At 38.9% G+C, this 23,685-nt stretch overlaps 1 protein-coding gene and 2 pseudogenes across 3 annotated transcripts in view; 1 reads left to right on the top strand and 2 right to left on the bottom strand.

Annotated features, from left to right (window-relative positions):
• Nucleotides 1-23,685, bottom strand: part of LOC131692779 (uncharacterized) — a 376,747-nt gene that overhangs the window by 295,394 nt on the left and 57,668 nt on the right. The gene's annotated exons all lie outside the window — the stretch shown is intronic.
• On the top strand, nucleotides 18,259-19,638 carry LOC131692781 (peroxisomal multifunctional enzyme type 2-like; annotated as a pseudogene).
• LOC131692778 (FACT complex subunit Ssrp1-like) lies at nucleotides 19,722-23,057 on the bottom strand (annotated as a pseudogene).

The raw sequence follows: 23,685 nt of genomic DNA, 5'->3' as shown, positions 1-23,685 counted from the left end.
GTATCGTTGCCCCAGCTGCCCGGATAACACGATTTCGATCGACTTTAACAAAACTCGTGTTAGACCCACAGTTCAGGAAGTGGAACAGTTAGTTAAGATTAAAATGGAGCTTAATCTCGCTGAAGTTACGTACATTTAGCTGCACCACGTTGTGTTTGGATCATGTTTAGAAGTTTAGCACAGGCAGAGAACTTCATTGCAAAGAACAACATGCAACACGAGGTCAAATTTAATAACACCAGAATCAAGATCGCCGTGCATATGGAATGCGACATGGTGGACGTGCGTATCCATGATTTGGCCCCGCGCACTAGGGAAGATTATATCAAACGAATCATGTCGCAATATGGAGAAGTAGAATCTATTACGAATGACATCTGGAGAAATTTTTTCACCGGCATTCCCAACGGCGTTCGTATTGTGAGGATGCGAGTGACTAGACCAATGCCTTCTTACATGACTATCGAATGCAAATCACCGAGGGAAGGCGTGACCTATAAGCAAACAACGCTAATCACATATCCCGGGCAGACCCCAACATGCCAATTCTGTAATCATACAGCCCACTACGGAAAACATGCGCCGAAGCATCTAGTCAAAACTCATCTACTACATTTTATTACTTGGGTGCGTTTCGCCTTCGTCTCATCAGAAACCGACACTAACTTTTTGTCGGAAAAGATTAGCGCTGGCTTGACGCAAATCCCTAAAACTAAAACACACTATGGTTTCTGATGAGACGAAGTCGAAACGCACCCAAATAATAAGTAAGGATTTGTGCCCTTCAAGTGCACCAGTCTTTGCACTTTGTGCAAAAAATTTCGTCCTGGTGAGAAAAGTAGGTGTTTACTCAATTTTTCTCCTTATGGTGAAATATAGCATAGTCATCTACTACAGCCAAATCTAATAAGCAGCCACTGACACGTTCAGATAAACCAAAAACAACGATCCAATTAACAAATAATGCAGATACAACGACCACTACAACCGCTCCCAAACCAACCACTAACATCGCCAATAAAGAAGCAAATAGGGGAGACCGGGGCTAGTTGGCGGTGTTTTCAGTTTTCAATTTTTACCGCTTTGGTGTAGGTGGATCTTGCAAAATAGAACACGCAGCATGAAAGAGAAGACTATGGGCAACATCTCTGATTTTTTCAAAGTGTTTGATGCATTGTCTCCATTTTTAGAGACAAAAATATGTAACGTGGAAAACCCGCCAACTTACCCCGGCCCCGGGGTAAGTTGGCAGTATGTATAACCGACATTTGCTATTATATTTCAGTTTCAATACCCCGGCATTTTGACTTTGGCGTGTACTCCCTATTCAAACGCAAATTTTTGAAATTCTTCATGCAATTGGCAAGAATAAATGTTTCCTACATTGGCGAGATACACAAGAAAAAGATTTTCTTACTTTGGAGTGAATTCCAGAAATAAACATTTTTGATGTTTTTTTTGCACTGTAAATAGTACCGCCATATTTTATTAAAAACTAATTAAAAAATAACTTTTGTTTGTGGATAGATGTAATATCTATACGGATACTGAAAGCTCTTTTCACACGCTATCGAAAAATATCTTTCGGGAAATAAATTGAAAATAACCCTAAATAACGCAAAGTATTTAAAATTTAGAAAATTTACTTGGTATGCTCGAAAACACAATATCACCCACAACTTCCACGAAACAAATCGTTTTGCAACAAAAACACATTGGATAACGGGTTTCACATAACTTGAGGTACACAAGAAGAGGCAGCGCTATATGTCTAATAGAAACCGAGAAAAAGGAATTCTGCCAACTTACCCCAACCGCCAACTAGCCCCGGGCTCTTCTACATAAAAGGTCCGAATTACCCCAACCCAATTCGGACCACCCATTTCTTATCGATTTTTTGCAATAGAAATCAAATCCTATTTCGGCCTAAGTTATTCCCATTTGATTTTCACTAAATTTCGAATTATGAAAGGAAAGGTTCTCTTTGATAGATAAAATATACAATAAAAAGTAAGAGTTGGGCCCAATTACCTAAAAATAGGTTATGAGCTATAATGCCGAAATCTGTCAATTGATTTGCGAAAACTTATGTTTTCCTAAAAGCTCGATCGACTGCGCACACTTTCCTCTCAAAGGGTTTATCGCGATCGCGTATCAGATCGTATATACGACAAAAAGTCCGAATCGGACCATCCCATATTCTATTATTCACACACCGATTTAACGAAAACAGTTGTTAGTCTCGCTCAAAACAAGATATTAAATAAACGATATTATCCGGCAGATCCAAAATCACGACAGTGCATTTAACTTACTATATTGTTGTTGCCAACTAAAATTTTGTTTTTTGGCTAACACATTTTTCAAAAAAAGTGCTCCGAAACAAGATTCGTTCCTAGCGCCCGCACACGAAAACTGAGAACTGCAAAATTTTTTGAGATAAAACAGAGTTACATGACAGTCATGATAATGATATATACGCTTTTCATAATATTACCATAGCTGAGACACAGCTGAGGGTTCGAATTGGCCAGCGGTCCGAATTAGGCCACTTCCTCCTATAGATCACCAAAACATGGCAAATACGATACTTTTTTATATCTTGCAATATTTACTCAAAATATTGTGTATTTTTAGTAAAAGAATAAAAATAACTTTCTAACGAGAGAAGCTAGAGGTTCGGTATATTAACACAAATTGTTTTGCTTCAAAATATCTGAAATTATTTCTAAAGTGATCTTAATGAAAAATCAAATCCGCAAAATTATATAAAGAATATTTTTTTTTATAATATAAGAAACGCCCTAATTTTTTTTGGAAAATTTCGTGTAAAATGAAAAGTACACGACATAAAGTTTCAGTATCTTCGAAAAGTTTTTCAAAAAAAAATTTACTTCATTTTTCTGGAAGACAGGGAAACTCTATCTCGTGTCATTAAGAAGTTAATTTCTCGATTAAAAAAATTAGAGCCACCCTACCCACTATTTAAAATAGTTGAAATGTATTGTATAGTGCAATATTTTATCATGAGAACGAAACTATATTTTTTATATTGTCCACTGTGAAAGTAATTTAAACATATTTCAAAGGATCAATTCATGAAAAACCTTCCACCTAGTGGTGCAATTGTGCCTTTCTCATTTATCCAAACTATGATTTAAAATACGTTTAAAATAACATTGTGGAATTGTCTATTACTTTCTAATTATATTTGATTAGCACGACTATCACGAACCTGATAAGTAACATGTCGACACTGAGACACACTTGAAACAAACAAAAATATAATATTTATAAAGCTTAATCAGTGCGAGTTCAATGTTGTCTTCATGTTAACTAGTTTTTAAATGCGATGTTTTGAAGGGAAGGGATATTTTTAGTGGGAGGGGAGGATGAGTCGGGAATCACCTAACTGTATAAAGGGAATGCAGGTGGGAGGTTGGTCTGAGAGGGTGGTTGATGAGAGAGAGGGGAGTGGGGGTTAGAGAAAGGAGGGGGAGGGGTAGATGAAGGGTTCAACACCGAAATACATATTATACCTTCCATTTGAGCCCAAGTAGCACGCTTTGTTACTGTATAGTTTTTGTAACTCTCTTGGTAACAACTATGTTATGGAAAAAGCGCACTTTGTTTGTATGTTGTGCAACATGTTCCTAATTGCAGCAAAATAATGGAAACAATAGCTGTGCCATTTGCCGAGCACTGGGTAGTTGGACAGTTCTGTTTTAGGGTGGAATGGCAAACAAAGAGGCATTTGCAACTTGTTAGACTGTTTGTGCAAATTAGCAAAGTTTCTGATTAGTTTCACAACTGTTATTGATGTTTGCATACTTAACACTATTGTCCAGCTCTATAGTTACATAGTTGCACAATCACTTTAAAAACTCGTGGAAATTCTTTTCAAATATATCCAACAATAAAAAATATTGTGTAGCATTTATGCAACATTTAAAACTTTCAACAAGTTGCAATTGCTACTTGGGAGACTAGGTTAGTGAAAATTAGTTCAGTCATCACCGAAGAGGTTTTAGTTCTGGAATATGCCCGGAACCCGGGAATTTCGGAATTATCGATTGTGGAAATATATTTCTAGAATATGATTTGCCATCAGTGATCTAGGCCTGCGAATCGAAGTAATTTGACGTTCATTGCAATAGATTTTAAACCTACGAGGTATTACGATTGTACCGGTTTATATGAGAAATTCCTATGTGACCGCAATAACCAACCTGTAACTCCGGAACCACAAGTCGGAACTAAATGAAATTCAATAGGAGTCAATCGGAATATTATATCTTTCATTTGAAATCATTTGTAAAAATCGGTTAAGATTTTACTGAAAAATAGGTGTGACATTAGCTCTGGAATTTGGCGAGTTCCCCAGGTGAATCCGTCATAGATGGTCAATGTGGTCAAAACTACTTTGATTGGTCATTAGTGATCTAGACCCGCAAATTCAAGTAATATTGAACGTATTTGTATATGTATTACATCATTCGGACATCAAAGGGTTACCAGTTTATATGGGAATTTGCTGTATGATCGCACTCTTAAACCCGTAACTCTGGAACCGGAAGTCCGATCAACTAAAAACTCAATAGCGTCTTATGGGAGCGTTATACCGATCATTTGAAACTAAGTTTATGCAAATCGGTTCAGTCATCTCTGAGAAAATTGAGTGACATTATTTGACACACACGTATGTAAGAGAAATAAAAGAAATAATATAATATAAAGAAAGGCTATCACTCCAAAAATCGATTTTTCAACCGAGGCCCGAGTGTCATATGCCATTCGATTCAGTTCTTCGAGATCGCAAAATGTCTGTGTGTGTGCATGTGTATGTATGTGTGTATGTGATTTGCACAAACTTAGTTTCCAATGAACGGTATAACGCTCCCATAAGACGCTATTGCATTTTTTGTTTATCGGACTTCCGGTTCCGGAGTTATGAGTTGAAAAGTGCGGTCACACAGCAAATTCCCATATAAACTTGTAACCCTATGATATCTGAATGATGTTATACGCATTCAAATACGTTCAAAATTATTTGGATTTACGGGTCTAGATCTAAGTAGCTTTGACCACATTGGTCATCTATGACGGTTCTTGATGCCGCCGGGGAACTCGCCAAGTTCCTAAGCAAATGTCACACATATTTGCCAGCAAACTCTTAACCGATTTTTACAAACTTGTGTTCTAATGGAAGGTATAATACTTCCATTGACTGCTATTGAATTTCATTCGGTTCTGACTTTTGGTTCCGGAGGTACAGATTGGTTATTTCGATCACATTGGAAAATCTCATATACAGTTGTAATACCTCATAGGTTTAAAATCTATTGCACTGAATATCAAATTACTTAAATTCGCTAGCCTAGATCACTGATGGCGAATCAAAGATTATTGGAATACATTGTCCTCTATCGATAATTCCGGAAGTCCCGGGTTACGGGCATATTCCAGAACTAAAGCTACTTCGATTATGACTGAACCAATTTTGACTAACCAGTCTCAAATGGAAGTTATAACATGCAGTTGGGTGATGGACCCCCCATCTACACCTCCCCCTCGTTGCTCGCAACTCCATCCCTCTCTCTCATCCCCCTCCCATCTCAGACCAACCTCACTCAAAAATTTTAGGTGGTTCTCGGCGCATCCTCCCCTTCCTACTAATTATATCCCTTTCCTTCCCCACCACCCCGCATTTCAAAATATGTTAACATGAACACAAGTGTCTTAGCGTCAACATGTTGCTTATCAGGTTCGTGATGGTCGTGCCCTTATATATGCTTATCAAATGTAATAAAAATATGATAGACATTGGAAATGTTATACGTTATATTGAACGTAACCAGGCATTAAATCATAGTTTGAGTAAATGAGAAAGGCACAATTGCACCACCAGGTGGATTAAAACGGGTTTTCAGAGCAGCGTGCACTCAGTGCACCAACGCGACTACCGGAAGGTTAATACATGCCCTTTCAAAAAGTTTGACGACTTTTATCAACATTTTCATTATAACAGAAAATTGCGTGCAAAATAAGCCCATTTCATGACAAATATAGTGTTGATAGTTTTGTTTTGAATTTTATATGTCAAGGGCAGCATGAAGACAAGTTCTCTCAGTTTACAATCGTGCAGCTGCCAATGATTCCAAGAACCATACGTTCATCTAAATTACTAAATTTTGTTTGGTTGAATCCGAAGTGAAAATTTAATTCAGCTTCCAAACTAAGTCTACTAGTTAGCAACATTAGCTAACTAATGTAGCAAGTTAAATACGCATACAAAATCTTTTCGTATTTTTGCGAACTTGTAATTCCGCGAATCGTAAAATTTAGCTCATGAAAAATGCTACGTCATTTATGCATGGCCCCTAATTAGTCATCAGGAAATCTAGAAATCCGGAATTTGTCTTGGAATTAAAAGATGTTTTCTGGTCACAGATATCTGAAAAATGATTTTTGTACAGAGTAGAATTTTCAGGTCCGGCAATCCTTATCACTTGAGAATTGTTTCGTTCGGAATACTTGTTCTGGAGATATGGGTTTATGAGTCCTATACAAAACAATACCATGACAAAGAAATGGTTCAAACTACCAGAATAAGTATTTAAATTCATCGAAAATATATAATAAATATGCTTTTAGTCACATTGATCATGAAAAATGTATATTGGAGTTTCCAGTACAACTCAGTATCAGTTATAGTTATACAGTAATATGTATGACATAAATTCGGCGATATCAACTCTCTGTCCAATGCACAAACTGTGATTGTAATCCTCGCTAATTTACGTGTAGAATACGGAGCACTCAAACGAAACGTCTATTGAATTGTCCAATGCCTGTACTAATTCAGTGAAGCTTCAATTGAAGCATTCTCAGCTTAAGGCAAATTTGAGCAATTGAAACCATTGCTATAAGTTAAAAGCATCCTTTTACTGGGATGCAAGTATAGTTCGATAGTTCAGGGGTCTTTGGGCGCCATTTTTCCCGGATTTAATTGTGGATATTTTTGGAATTTGATCCGGTTATTTTTCATACAAGTGCAATACAATAAATCCGCATTTTCAATAATATCAACCCAAAACAGGTGTTCTCAATTTTCAGACGACACATTTGAGCATATGTTTCATTAAACAATTCAGTGGAGATACGAAAAGTTAAAAATAGACAAGTGTACGTGGTATGTCTCTTTCAACATTTTTGTCTTTAAACAACCATATTAACCAATTTGAAATACCCTAGGATGTCCATAATTATAGCATATACAAACGCTCAGTATAGAATTGAATAAAATTGGAGTTGATGTAGTTTTCAATTTTTCGTCATATGACTCTCCTTCGTGCAACGTTTCGAAGGAATAGCCCCTCATCTTCAGAGGAAAGCAGGGTTGGAACATAAATTAATTATAGTTTTCTCATAATACAAATATTTTGCAAATTTTGCCAGAACCACAAATATTTTCTTTTTCAAGTAGAATGTAACATTTAGTTTGTTTCCGCAAGTGCCTCTGTTCTACACTGAAATGGAAAACTGTTTATAGGGAAACAGATCACAAAAACAGGTTTGTTTGCTTCAACCTGAACAAATACATCGCAACAATAAATTAGTTTGGATACTAATAAATTTTTCAGATTAGTTGAAGATCTTATGACACATCTTAGAAATGGATTTGGAAATATCAGGATAGATCTGAGTCGTGACAGTTGCCACGAACACGATTGCGGAGAGATCGGGGGTTGGTGAGGGGCGGCATGTGAGGAATTGTAAATGATGGTTAGCGCTGTGACATTATTTTTGTATATAGGGCGAAATTTTGATTCCTTACACGGACACGGATCACGAATTAGACGGCGACTTTGGGCTGACAGGTGTGCTATTCTACTCCCTGAGTAAGGAAGGATAACACCGACTTGAAATTGCCTCTGTCCCGTAAAAAACCTTGGCAGGTCTCCGGGTATGTTCAAAATTCGTCACCAACTAGTTGGTGGTACTAGGTTCGGATGGACCCGAGAAGTCCCGATTTTACGATGATCCGGCTCTGACCGACCAGCAGACCGAGAAACAGCAGCTGCAGCTTCAACAACACGAGCAACCGCAATAGCACCAGCAGCCGCATCCGCAGCTTCAACAGAAGCAGTAAAATCAAGAAAGCAGCGCCTGGCCGAAAATGCCAAACTTGCCGAGTGTAATAGTTAGTGGATCTACTGCTTAACTTTGTCGACAAAAGTTATGTGCACAAGGAGTTGTCGATGGCTAAGAAGTCCTTGGAAATAAGGCAAACAGTGGCACCACCAAAAGTGAGGTAGACTTATGAGGCGAAAGACAAACTCAACGGAACGGAAAGCGTGTCCCTCTCTACGCTGAAGAGGCCAAGAGCTTAACCAGGTTATGCGAGACCAGGAGGTTCCAGGAAACACAATGAGGCTCCCGGTATCGTGATACGAATAGCAAACGAAGCAGCCACCAGTTTGGAGAAGTGCCGGTGACGATCTGAATGAGGAAGGGACCTTTCGGCACGCAAAAGGCTTCGGTTAAGCTTTCAGTCGAAGCCGCAAAAAAGGCACTAAAACCGGGAAGATCATAGGTGGTAGTGAGTTTCTCTCAGCGCGACTGGAAGAGTGTTTCAAGTGTCAAGAGTTCGGTCACCTGGCTAGACTCTGGATGACAGGAGTAATTTATGCAGAAGGTGCGGGGAAGAAGGCCACAAGGCAAAAGACTGCCGACAGGTTCCGAGATGTCTTATCTGTGCAAACGAAGAAGGTACCAACCACATTACAGGAGGCCCACAATGTCCGGTCTTCAAACAGGCGACTGCAAGGAAGTAAGAGTGGAGGTACGGCAAATCAAACTCAACCATTGCGACACAGCACAACAATTGCTGCGACATTCTGTAACGGAGTCTAAATGCGATGTAGCTATCATCTCGGAGCTACACCGTATCCCGGCCAGTGATGGAAACTGGAATTCAGATTACGAAAAATCAGCGGCAAGAAGATCCATTTCAGGAAGTTGTTTATTACGCAGATGAAGGCTGACACAAAAATACTCGGTAAGCTGACAGAAGAGTTTATCTATCAGGAACCAGTCGGCATAGCCGCTAATTTCAATGATATAAGCGAGAGCGTGCATTGCAACCATGTCAAGAGAAGATAAATCAAGGTACAGTCGCCGCCCAGCCTTCTGGTGGAACTCGGCGATTGCTGACCTACAAAGATCAGCGTATAAGGCGACAAGAGCCGCACTTAACAAGGAAATCAAGCTCAATGAGCTGCCTAGAGGAGCTTTACCGCAATGCTAATTCAAATCCGTAGGACTAGCCTATAGGGTTGCCATGGCGAAGATAAGTACCGCCGGATAGGTGTTGTCCGGAGAGGATGAGCGTCATCTTAGAAGCGCTATTTCCATAGCACGAACCGACGGCCTGGCCGCTCACGCCGTGCTGGACTCAGGATGACTACGAAGAAGAAGCTCGGGTAATCAACGAAGAGCTGATAGTGGTGGAATAAGCTTTGAAAACCAAGAATATCCCGGTACCAGACCGTATCCCAAACTTGGCTCTGAAAACAGCAATCCTAGCGAACCCGGATATGTTTGCCTATCCAGTTCCAACTCGATGATCTACGCGGAACGCAATCATATTTGAAGACACATGGAGCCCTTGAAGACCCGTTTCTGGAATTTCGGAACACGGGTCCCAGGACGAATTTTTTATGATAATTATCCTGGCATGGGGCACATCAAAAAACATCAACTCAAAGATCTGTGTAGAATACAATCATATATGAAGGCATCCGGACACATGCGGACACTTGATGACCAGTTCCTGGGAGTCCGGAATACGGTTCTTAGGACAATTTTTTTTGAAAATCGTAGTATGCGGCACAGCAAAAAGTATCAACTCGATGATCCACGCGGAACAGTTTCATATTTGAAGACATCTGGACACATGGGGACACTTGAAAACCCGTTCCGGGAATACCGGAACACGGTTCGTAATACTGACAAAAGCATCATTTGTCACTTTGTGTATCGCGTTTCAAAATAGATTTTTTTTTTCATTAAAAGTCGCTTGCACTGAAAGACGCAGATTGTCGTTCCGAACTTATAAACACTGAGAACTGACATACAAGTAAAGTTTTCAACTTGTGTAAGAAATTAAACTGTCGCTTTGAAATGACAACAGCAAGTAGCAATTTGCCACTGGTCGGCGCTTCGATTGGCCAGCAATTGCTATACGGGACTTGTATGCAAACTTGGATACTATGGTGACTCACGCATGCAAACCTGTATGCGATGGTGATTTTCAACGTATTTTCATTTAAATGTTTACACAGGTTTTTCGGGAAATTTGTTCTAGCTTATATGTCTGTTCTCTGTGTTATAAATACGGAAAAATGAATCTCGGCCAGAGTGGCGATAACGTATTTTTTTCATATATGGTCACCATCTAATGTGAAGACAGTTCTGCAACAGGAACAACTAAAGTAGCTTCCACAGCTGAGCACGTGTAAACGAACGGGATTATAAAAGTTTTAATTATACATCCTATAAATCATAACCTTTTATTTTTTTGTTTGCACCGGCTTCCTTCCACAGCACATTCGCCCAGCTCGGCTTCCCAACGCCGTATCACATATGAGCACAATTCTGCTGCTGTGAGCTTCAACCACCAGGCAGGACGAATCGATGCGGGATAGTACTGCACCTCCATCACTCCGTTAGCAGGAGGCCATGAACGAAAATGGCGTTACAAATTACTCGCACCGAGCGCTCACTCTCCTCCGTCGTAGCTAGGCAATGGCTTTGCGGTAACAGGTGGCAGACTTGTATTTCTTCATTACTCATGTGACAGGCTTGCCCGGCACAGGTTCACCGTTGTAGGTGGCTTACAAAGTTTCAATTTGAATTGAACTGAGCTTTTAGCGACTCTGGGATGTTGTTTTACGGCGGAATGGTTCGTTCGGTGAAATCAATTACGTCACTTATCCGATGACAAATTGAGGACATTACGCTACTGATGGGATTTTGGGTGAGTACGAAATAAGATAAGATTTTTTTGCGGGGGCGAGCATAGTGTAGTTGATAAGTTGTTAACTTTTTATGCAGCTCACCCTGAGTTCGATTTTCAACCTGCATATAGACTTATCCAGCTGCGTTGGTATTGTGCCGTTTTGACGTTTGAATTGGGAGGAAAACAAATCGATTGCACGGCGAATTGGGAGGAAAACAAACCGCTTCTGGGCTTGAGGGGAGGGCGGCAGTATAAAAATGTAAGATATCAGTGTGAGTATTTTAAACGTCAGATATCTCAATAACGTTTGAAATTAACTTTGTCTAACTCGAACATGAGGCGACCTTAAGATTAAAACTTCTATATCCAAAAACAAACGACAATATTGATTGCAGTTTCAAACAATCATGACTAGGCCATGCTGAGATAATAATTCAGAAACAGTTTCAGCATCACAAAGATAACAGCGCGATAGATTCAACTTGAAATGTCACAAATGGTAAACAGAATACTTTCATCAGTGTTCCAATTGTGCGACACCGTCGCTATTAATCTGCTGGCCAGAAAGTTTTTCGTGGACCAGGTACCAACTTATCATCGATGACATCACTTTCCCCCGGTATTTCGTCTCGACTGATACAGCGATGAAAGGATTTAATATATATTCATGAATGAAATCTTTTTAGTCTTGTCTCGATTGCTCGCTGTTTTACGATTTCTCCCATTCGAGAAGTGAAATTCTCGGTATCGTCCTTGTCATTTTTATCTTCGGTGATAAAATGTTCTTGCATCGTTTTCTTGGAAAATTGTCTTTTCTGCATGCGGCAGTCTTATCTTCGATGTGTTCGGTACAACAGCGGATGTCATTTGCACTAGAAAAAATGCTGAACGAAGCTTGGGTCGTTAGATTAAATTTTTCCGGTCCGAACATTGGCTGGGAGATTTTCGATCACAACAAAGATGACTTTTTACTAAGATTTCGTTCAATAACACTGCATGTAGAAAAACTAGAATAAAGCCAGCTCTCGACTGTATCTTTCAACCACAAACTTGCAAACCGTAATATAGAAAAAAAACAAATAACCATGCACCGCTCCAAAAACCACAAGCCGGCTAGACTGACAATGACCACGAGAAAAGCAAACCACTGACCGAAGGACCGCACCAACGCACAACACCCGATCAGACCAGTTCGTATTGGTTAATCCATTTCAGTTCCCCCCCCCCCTCGCACAGGAATCATTCAACCGCAGAGGGCTTATCACACCCCTCTGCGGCGATGGGGTAATGGATGCAAGGATTCAACCGGTTGGTTGCCCGGTTATTCGGGATTATAGCCCATTAAATTGAATAATAACAAAAGCGCTAGCTTGGCTGGCACCGCGGAGGATGCTTAGATCCCATAATTCCGACACATTGTCCGGCAGTGCGTGTGGTGTGGTGTGGTGTGATATCGCATCGTTGTCTACCGAAAGCACCGAGATAATTCCCGGAAAGCGTTGGGGCGATTGTGTGACCGACGGACCGATCAACGCGCCCAGGACCTCCATTAGGATATTGTTATTTTGATGGGTGATGTTATTTCGCTGACTCGGCGCATGCAATGTTCTCTTTCGCTGTTGGCTGGGCACCGCGATGAGTAAAGGTCATCGTGTTCTATCCGACCGCGACCGGGCGGTCAGTTGGTGGGTGGTGGATATTCACTGACCGTACAGGTTGGGTAGAATAATGATGCCCTTGTGCTCCGGATACGAAGAGCGTTTATTGGTTTTATGGGACACATGTCAAATCGGCGACTGTCAGACTGTGTGTCTGGACCAAAATAGTCATTGTGTGTAATGAACGTGGTGTGTTATTGTTATTGCTTTCGGAACAATGTTTCTCAATTCATAAAGCAGAAGAAGGAAATTGTTTGTCAATTAAAAGAAAACAAAGTTTTGCCTTCTCCTGATGTCTTTATTATACCGGTTCGGTATTTCAGTGGTGGTGATTAACTGAAGAAAAACGTTAAGCTGGAAGTGTTCTAAATGATTTCATGGAAATCGTTCGAACCTTGTCTAGCCTAGCTTTTAAGTATTGTTGATCATCCTAACTGTTTAAGGAAACCGGTGTTTTGAGTAATAACGTGAAGATTGGAACAGACCCAGGCACGTAACCAAAGGAGGTGAGGGCTAAGGAGCTAGTCCCGTCCGAATTTTTTCAAATCAAATTTTAAAAAACACGTTTTTAGGAGACTCTTAACAAATTGGTTTCGTTTAAGTAAAAAAATAATAAAAAATATTGAAGAAGAACGGGAAATGTTTTCGGCAGTGCAGTCACGTAAGAATTTGCGTCGATTCTAACTTATCTTCGCCGACGTTTCGATCTGTGGTTGGGATCTTTTCAAGGCCTAATTTATTGCGGAAAGTAACTGTTACACAAATAAACATAAAAACATAATGTTCGCGTTTTATGTTTATTTGTGTAATACATGTAATACAACAGTTACTTTCCGCAATAAATTAGGCCCTGAAGAAGATCCCAACCACGGATCGAAACGTCGGCGAAGGTAAGTTGGAATCGACGCAAATTCTTACGTGACTGCACTGCCGAAAACATTTCCCGTTCTTACAATTTCCACAGTCGAAAAGAATCAATTTAATATTGAAGAAGATTGCTATTTCGAACCACTAAGGGCAGCTAAAGTGTGCAGCGAACGGCAAAATCAGTTATTGTTATATTGTGTGGCTTGTCTGAAGACAAAAGAGACTGTTACATTGATTTTAGCCATGGTGATTTGTCGAGATGAGTGTATCGCAGAAGCAAGTAGGAGTGCTCCCGCCAAATACGGCAGCTATTGATTTCCGGTCTTTTCGCATAAGACCGAGCATTTGTGATGTAGAACTAGGGCACCGCAAAAAAATTGATTATGAAATCCAAATTGCCCCCTTCTTCTTCTTCTTCTTCTTCTATTTCTAGTTATTTTCCGTCGGCCTATTTTCGCTACGAGCCGCATATCATACATATTTAGCAGTTTTTCTAATGTAAAAAAATCAGGAATGAAACGGAATCTTTGCGATCATTGTCAGAATACGAGAAGTTGGGGATCTAGAGCATTTTTTCATTAATGTGCAAAGGCTGCGTCTAGTACCTCAAAAGCGGCAACCAGTACCATGAAAGAGAAAGCTACTACTAAAGACGGAGTGTTCACAATCGTGAACCGTAAGAACAAGGAGCAGGTAAGAGCATCAGATTGCGAAAATCAAACTAGCGATAACGATGATGACACGAACGTGTAGAATAGCCAGAGAGAAATGAACTACAACACGCAGTTGAAGAGAAAATAAGTCTTCACGAGCAATGAAAAGTCGCCAGCACGAATTCTGGCGAATAACTATCAATACATATTTCATTATTTTAATTATCTTTATCATTTAGCTAACGCATTGTGGCGCGTCCTATTAAAAAAAGCGTAAAAAATCATACTTCTCTGAAGCAAGAATTCTTCAAAGTTTTGTATTATATTTATTAACAAACAGTTAGTTAAGAATTCATGGACATTTGGACAATGCAAAATATATATATTTTTATAAAATTTTAACCACAAAAGGAATGTACTCAAAATTTGATTTTTTTTGAATATGTAGGACTTTTCTCGAATTTATGCTTGTAAATACATTTGGCAATAGTAACACTTTAAAAATGCGACCTTTCGTTTGGCTATGTCTTAACGACCCAATAATGATTAGAGGATAATACTTTGTGTAACACTTTATTAGGAAAAAAATAAACAGAACAGAGGAAATTGAGGTTAGGCTTACGGAAGTCGTATTTATCGAGTTCTACTATGACAGGCATTCAGTGCTGGTAGTAGCAAATTGGTCTAGCTAAAACTATTAATTTTGCATAACAAGTTCCTCACATATGCATATATATATATATATATATATATATATATATATATATATATATATATATATATATATATATATATATATATATATATATATATATATATATATATATATATATATATATATATATATATATATATATATATATATATATATATATATATATATATATATATATATATATATATATATATATATATATATATATATATATATATATATATATATATATATATATATATATATATATATATGCACGATGTGAATATCAATGTTCGGCTACAAGACTTACTTACATGGTGGCCATTAAAAGATTCATCTTACATTTGGAAGAAATGGAATTCGTTACGAAAGACACATGTAGGACTATTTCCCTGTATTTAAAATGATGTTTTTGTGGTGGGAAACTGACTGGACCGACCCATTTCCTCCTAACTGGCCCTGCAGTAAAAAAATACGACAGCCATGAGCAGTTGGCACAATTGAGGCAGCTGTTCAGGTAATCTGCGTCAAGCACCTCAAAATGAACAGCCAGCATGGTGAGGAAGTTCCCACTCGTGACCAGTAAGGGCAAGACGCAAGGCAGAAATCAGATGTTTGCGAACATGAAGGAAGCAACCACGATGATAACGCAGAAGTGTACGAAATAAAAATAAACGAAGCTGTAGCAAGACGTAGTTGGTGAGGAGAGAAAATATTTTCCCACTTCGTAAATGGGATTGCACGCGCAATGGTTGATTGCTCCCACGAGATCTGCCGGACGACTACTAAAATTCGTCTAATTGTATTGTTTATATCTAGGAAATATATAAAAGACCTACGGCTCCGTTTAGCTAAAGCATTGAACCGAATCAAATAAACGAATAATAAAATAAAAAAAATAAAAGATGTTTTGTAGAAAACTGAACACTAAAACTCTTCACTTCAATTGAGCACTTTATCGTCAGTGATTGTCACGTTTAACGTTTAAAACTCCGATACAAGAATAGATAGTGACCTGAATAAATTTAATTATTCAAATGATAAGTTTGTACACAAGTTTAATTTCTGTATTAGGCCAGTGCACTTTACTCTTGGCATAAACATCAGGAATAACCCTTAAGTGCTATGCAACAAAACATTTAAATTTGCTAAGAACGGTATAGCCGAGAAAACAGGTTTTGCATTCATGTCATTTAACACAATATTATTTTATTAACTCTTTCATTTTATTTGCCTTTTTTATTTATTTCTCTTATTTCATCTGACTTTCATAATCTTTTTTTCTTATTCAATTCGTTTATTTGATAAGGCAGGTTTTCGTTAGCTTAAATGTGCCAATTTTATTTTGTTTTACATTTTAAATTACTTAAAACTAGGTGATTACATATTGATTTTTTTGAAAGAAACTAAGGAGATTTTATAGCTATCTTATACATATACTCAGGAGGATAATATAATTTTCGTAAGGTTAGGGGGTGACTTTCATGGTCTTCATGAATCACTGAACGAGGAAAAACTCATTTGTGAAATAGACCTATAAGATGCAAGTCAAAACCATTATCTTTTGATATAAACACCTTACACAATATTACACATTACATTACATTACACTACATTACACTACACTACATTACATTACATTACATTACATTACATTACATTACATTACATTACATTACATTACATTACATTACATTACATTACATTACATTACATTACATTACATTACATTACATTACATTACATTACATTACATTACATTACATTACATTACATTACATTACATTACATTACATTACATTACATTACATTACATTACATTACATTACATTACATTACATTACATTACATTACATTACATTACATTACATTACATTACATTACATTACATTACATTACATTACATTACATTACATTACATTACATTACATTACATTACATTACATTACATTACATTACATTACATTACATTACATTACATTACATTACATTACATTACATTACATTACATTACATTACATTACATTACATTACATTACATTACATTACATTACATTACATTACATTACATTACATTACATTACATTACATTACATTACATTACATTACATTACATTACATTACATTACATTACATTACATTACATTACATTACATTACATTACATTACATTACATTACATTGGCAATTGATATTGCTTGCTACGGACCTTTTACGAAAGAGTACAGAGTATATGTACCAGCTAATCGGGTTGAAGTCTGTGGAGTCTTTTCCGATTCGAGCTAGAATTGCGCGAATCAGCTGATACATGGGGTTCACTGTTTTAAAAACCTTCAGCCAGTGAAGATACTGGAGTGCAAACGTTTGCATGCAGTATCAGTCGCAGCCGACGGAGTGAGGATATATGTCCACTCAGACTCTTATCAGGTGGCCCTCGTCGGTTCTGCTCTACCCAACAACATCCGCTTCGACATGGTTCGTCCATCTGTTCGCCTGTTTCTGCCGCGGGTCATAAACTGTACAAATTGCAAACAATTGAGGCACACAGCCTTCCATTGTAACAATGAGGCTTGCTGTGGGAAATGAGGAAGTGGAAGGGATGCTGAAAAATGTCTCTACTGTGGTGGAAACCTACATGTTCTTCGGACAGGGACGCTCTAAGCGACCTTTTGTAGAAACGCTAAAGAGAGATACACCACCTACCAATCGCTGTCCATTGGCGAACGCGACTCTGATGACCCCCAGAAAACTGAGAAGTAGTTTTCCCAACGATGATGTTGCGGTGCGGGTGCGATTTAGATAGACCAAATCAAGGAGCACCTTGGACCAAATTATGCATGAATCAAGAACATGTGCCAGTTCCGTAGTCATAAGGAAAAAAAACTGCGCGAGAAATGTTAAAGCAAATGCATTTACTGTAATAAAATCTAATAAACCAATTGTAAATCAATAAAACAAAACTACTTGTAAAATTGGGAATGAAAATTCATAAACATAAACATAAACTCAAAAAAAGTATGCTGAATGTTGATCCCACCCCGTCTCGAATGATTTGATTAAATTATTTTCTTTTGTAAAAACATGTCATGTCGCATTTCTCCGTACTCTCCCATATCCCTATATGTCTCGTTTTATTACAATCCTACCAACACCTTCCTACCCCTGAATGCATAACATAATTGATGAATAGTTTCTCAATAGCAACCGCTCGTACTAAGAATAACAACCGTTCTCACCTGAATGTGCAACAGAAAAATGATCGACAGTTATCGGAACGGGATCCTAAAATAGCATTTTAGAAATCCGTACGGACCGAGCAGCATGATGGTATCGTGCTGGCAACGACACGACTAGACACTTGCATTCCGAAACTGTATCTCAAATCTGACTACCCCTCAGTGACTCAGGTAACTGGAAATGTCAAATTTGATGTTTGCTTAAAATATTCATGAAACTAGCAGCTCTGACGAATCTGTTGCTATATTTTTTTTTTCTAATAACAGTAACCCATGGTTACAATATTGTGACTATAAATAAACTGGTTGGAATCTTCAATTCTTTAAAATTAATTTTATGATTATTGGTGAACAAATAAGCTTCCCGGCGCCGAATTTGCTCATTCCAGAGGTTAATTAGCTTGGGTGCGGAGAGAAAATGGTATCAGCTAACGAGAATCAACTGCGCTACGATGGCCGAGTGGTGGTCGTTACCGGTGCCGGTCTAGGTCGCGAATATGCCTTGCTGTTCGGTTCCCGCGGTGCAAAGGTTGTGGTGAATGATTTGGGTGGCAATTTTCACGGTCAGGGCAAATCGAATGCAGCCGATAATGTGGTACAGGAAATCCGAGCGGCTGGCGGAACCGCGGTTCCAGATTACAACTCCGTAGTGGATGGGGATAAAATTATTCAGACTGCAATGGAAGCATTTGGCCGTGTTGATGTTTTGATTAACAATGCTGGAATTTTGCGAGACAAGAGTCTTGCTCGCATTTCCGATGAGGACTGGAATCTTATTCATGATGTGCACTTGAAAGGTAGTTGAAATGAAACTATGAAAAAACAGAACTATGGTCGAATAATTATGACATCCAGCAACTCCGGTGTCTATGGAAATTTCGGCCAAGCCAATTATAGTGCCGCCAAACTAGGATTGGTCGGGTTAGCCAACACAATCGCAATCGAGAGAGCTAAAAATAACATTCAATGCAATGTAATCGTTCCAACGGCTGCGTCAAGGATGACCGAGGGAATACTTCCAGAGGTTTTGTTCAATGAGCTTAGTGAGTTTCATTGATTTAAAACTGGCGAAGTAAATTCATTTTTTCTTTGATTTTCAGAACCTAAACTGATTGCTCCGGTCGTTGCTTATCTGTGTCATCAATCCTGTCAGAATACGGGGGCAATAATTGAAAGTGAAGCTGGTTGGGCCACATAGGTCCATTTTGTTAGGGGAAAAGGATCAATTCTCCGTACATCAATCGATGATGATGTTACACCAGAGTATGTTAAGAGTGTTTGGAATAAAGTCACTGACATGTCGGATGCGAAACATCTTAATGCCATCAGTGAAGCCAGCATATCTTTAGTAGACGTACTGGAAAAGTTACGCGAGGGAAAGCATGCCGAAAATTCCGTTACAGAAACATTTAAGTTTAACTTTAAAGTTGTTATAGCGCATTGCGCACATAATAAGTGCGACTAAAAGTGCGGAAACGTAAATAAAACTGCGCTTTTACATTGAATTGTCTTGGTGTCTATTACGCACTTATGTATTATCCAACTGTGCAAACGTGAGAATATTTAGATCAAAGAGAATCCATTTTTCGCTCCCGATAGTTTACTTTAGTCGCTGCTTGCTTCATCCGCTCCCTCCTCTTCCTCGGCGGATTCACTTGCCGACGCTTCTGATTCAGGTTCCGAGTCGGATTTTGCAGATTTCTGTTGAATAAAAATAATCAAATAAAACATTTCGAGCACAGTTACACTACACTGATGAAAAAAGGCTTAAGAATTTCTTAAGTCAGGACTTATGAACCTGCACAATATTGATTCCATTAGACGATTATGTATTTCATAAGTATGGCTAATGGAATTCGTTTGCGGGTTTTATGTTTATCTTAACATTGTTATTGTGAAAATTTCATTTCAGCATAGTGAAAATGAAAAACAAAAAACTATTGTTGGAAACGGACTTATTCTGGCACTCTGTTTCAAGTTGGTGGAATCAATGTAACTATGGTTATCTGCATTTTTTATACTTTTTGCTTCATAAAATTTTGTTTATTTTGCAGAAAATAAATATTGACATAACAGAAGCATAACTAGTACTTAGGCGATTGTGAGCTTCTTTGGAAATATCAGGTTTCTTCAAACTCACCCAGCAAAATAACTCAATGTAAGCTTAGCTAACAATATTTTGTTCTTAGAAAAAAAAAAACAAATATAAGTAGTATTCATTTCTTTTTACGATCCAAATGCATATAGTACCAGAGCTGCAAATTTTCACCAGGTTGTTTTGAACTTGAAGGAAGAACAAATCTCAAATCATGCCCTACTATGTTCAATTCGCAGTTTTTTGTTTGCACCATTCATTCAAACAGCCGAGCTGTTCAATCATTTTCCATTCATTTTCGATTTCATTGACCATGTGAATATCTCTGTACTGGGACATTGACCAGGTTTTTCAAGCGAAACATAGTTCTTACTGCTCATGTAAACTTGAAAACGCAAAATATGTCAACATTTAACCTAAACTGGCCTCTACAGAGCAGATGACAACTTTGATTGGTGAATGAAAAAGCACCAATTTGAAATGAAGACGTACGGTTTGGTTATGAAAATCCCGCCAACTTGAAAGTGAATGATTAAGGGAAGCTTTGAATTTGAACCATGGTTGGGTTTGATTGAGCAGAAAGTTGGCATTTGAAAATGAAAATTTGCACCACTGTATAGTACACCTATGAACATCAAAGAAATTCCTATATAAAATTCATAAAGCATTTCAATGATTTACGTGGGTATATCGTATAAACCTCTTAAGAATGTCTTAAAAATTTCATAAGTACCACTTATGAAATTCGATAGGGACTGAATGGCCACTTTTCCTTTCAGTCATAAGTAAAACTTATGATTTCCATATGGGAAACTTGTGGCGCAAAGTCATAAGTAGTTCTTATGAATTTCGATAGTTATTTTATCTCGGTGTAGATAACATACCTTCTTCACTTCCTTTTTCTTATCGTCTTTCTTACCACCCTTCTTCTTATCATCTTTAGTGTCTGATTTGTCCAGATCTGACCCTGATCCGGATTTTTTCGCTTTATTAGTGTCCTTATTGTCATCGTCACCGCTGCTACTGGAATCATCGCCGGAGATGTACTCCTTACTCTTGAAGCCGCTTCCCTTCATTGCCGTAGCCGAAGCAGGTTTCTTGGGGGAACTTGCTTCCTTCTTGCGCTTCTTGGTCGCTTTTCCACCATCATCTTCGCTTGCTCCGCCGCCACCATCGCCTCCTGCTTCCTTGTAGGCTTTCAATGCTTCTGCATACTCCTCCTTTGCCTTGGCTGCTTTCTGTTCCCATTCATGCTTGTCCTTCAAATCCTTCCACATCTCACCACCCTTCTTGGCAATTTCGGTGACGGAGATTCCCGGATTGTCCTTCTTTATCTTCTCCCGACTTGCGTTCAACCACATCATAAAGGCCGTAGCCGGTCGCCACCAGCATCATCCGAGTCGTCATCGGAGGTAGATTCCACATTTGAATCAAACTCGTCCGCCACATCCGATTCTGCCTGGTTCGGGTTGAAGTCCTCATCGGTCGATTCTTCCGAATCATCATCGTCATCGTCATCATCTCGCTCCTTTGCTTCGGCCTTTACCCTCGCCAGATAGGCATCCGGTTCAGCCTCATTATCCGAATCGGCAAAGTCCTCCTTGTAGTTGCTTTTGCCATCCTTTCCAGTGTTCTTCACGTGCAATTTCTTGGACGAGATGAAATCGAACAGTTTCCCGTACTCTTCCTTCTCGATACTGCTGAACGTGTAGATGTTGCCTGCTTTTAGCTCGATTTCAAAATCAAAACTTCGAGTGGAGCCACCACTACGAGCAAAGTTTACCGATGCGATTTCCTCGAAACGAATGTGAACCGGTGGCTTGTGGACGTAGATGAATCCTCGTTCCAGTGGGTAGAGATAACCTGCAGCTGCCTGGAAAGAACATCCTATTGCAGGAGTTCCGGAATGACTGAAAACGAGGCAAAATATATTTAAATTAAATTAGCCCGACTTAAGCCGTTAGGGATTGGGATTCAAATAAAGAAAAGCTCACCCGATAAAAGTTCCCAGTCCGGTCAGCTTTCGGTTTATGATGACTTTCATAATCTTTCCGAGTACTTCGTACACCGGTCCAGCGAGCTCTTTAGTAAGTTTATCCTCATACTTTTCCTTCAATTCCTCCTCGGTGAAGGGTAATTCGATGTTTGTTTCCTCGTCCATCTGGAACAGCGTCACCAGAAAGTGGTAACGAGTTTGACCCTGCTTTGTCGGCGGATCCAACGAAATGACGAAAAACATTTGCCGACTGTCCTTATGCGGCAGCAGGAACAACCGCAGCACCGACGACGTCGGAATCTTAAAATCATACGTCTTACCGTGTAGCTGGAAAAAGCTCTGGAATACTTTAATGTCGTAGCGACCGCGCGGTGTCAGGCAATGTATCTCTCGGAATATAGCAATTGCGTCACCGGCGTCACCAGACGCAGAAATTACGGAATCCTGTCTCATCACCTGCTCCTGGAATGCTTCGACAGGGTCAATTTCAGCCGATTCCGCTGTTGGAATGTGGAACCGCATTTCCATCAAATTCACCGGAGCTTCATCGTTCCGGTGAAATTCGACTGTAACTTCGTTCTTTCCGGCATTACACTGGGAAACATGATTCAGCGGGATTTCAAAGCTTGTCTTTCCTTCCACATCGAACGAAAGAACGCTACCTGTAAACATAAAATGGTTGCTATACAGCAACAGAAAATAAAATAAACAAAAAGTGTTGCTGAAAAAAATATTTTTTGGTCGTATCGAGGGGCGACTCAATGAACTGGTAACTGGCGGTAAATTACTCGCACACTTTCTCTTCAAAAGATTTCATGAAGTTTCAGGTCGTGTCGTTGGTGCTGGTGTGAAACTATGCCATAGGAATGCACCACAGTTCGTACTGTACAACACTTCACTTCTGCCGCTGCTCCAAGCTAGCGAGTGAACTGCTCGTTTCACAGTATCGATTAAATCCCACCGGTAATTCACTGTCGGTGCTAGTTCCTGTCTAACTACGTACTCCAATCCGATTCAGCTACCTACCGTTCGAGTGGATTACTTTACGAGTCTTTTAGTTGGGTAAATCGTTCGATTCACTTTCAATTCAATTTGTTTCATACTTTGTGAAATTTTCTTATAGAAAGAGGAAAATGAAACTAATATCTGAAGACGTCCATTGGAAGTAGACAAGTTCGAAAGTAAATCGATTTTCCTTGCTATCAACCGCTTCGCTGATGGTTCGTAGGAGGAGGAGCGGGTATTAGTCAGATGGTGCTGAAGCTGATGCAGCTAATGATGAACGTTCCCGGTTTGAAATAATCCCCTAAATAATTAGATTTAACTTGGATCTTGAATTGAAACCACGGAGGCTTTCCTTCTGTTATTCTGACACAATCCAGTTAATTCTAACTTTGTATAAATAATAATAAACTGATTATCGCAGAACAACCATAGTTTACAAACAAAACAAGCTGATTG

This window comes from Topomyia yanbarensis, chromosome 3, assembly GCF_030247195.1.
Source record: "Topomyia yanbarensis strain Yona2022 chromosome 3, ASM3024719v1, whole genome shotgun sequence".
NCBI classification, from domain to species: Eukaryota; Metazoa; Arthropoda; class Insecta; order Diptera; family Culicidae; genus Topomyia; species Topomyia yanbarensis.
The sequence above is the reverse complement of the archived record's forward strand: the minus strand, read 5'-3'. Positions and strand labels throughout refer to the sequence as shown.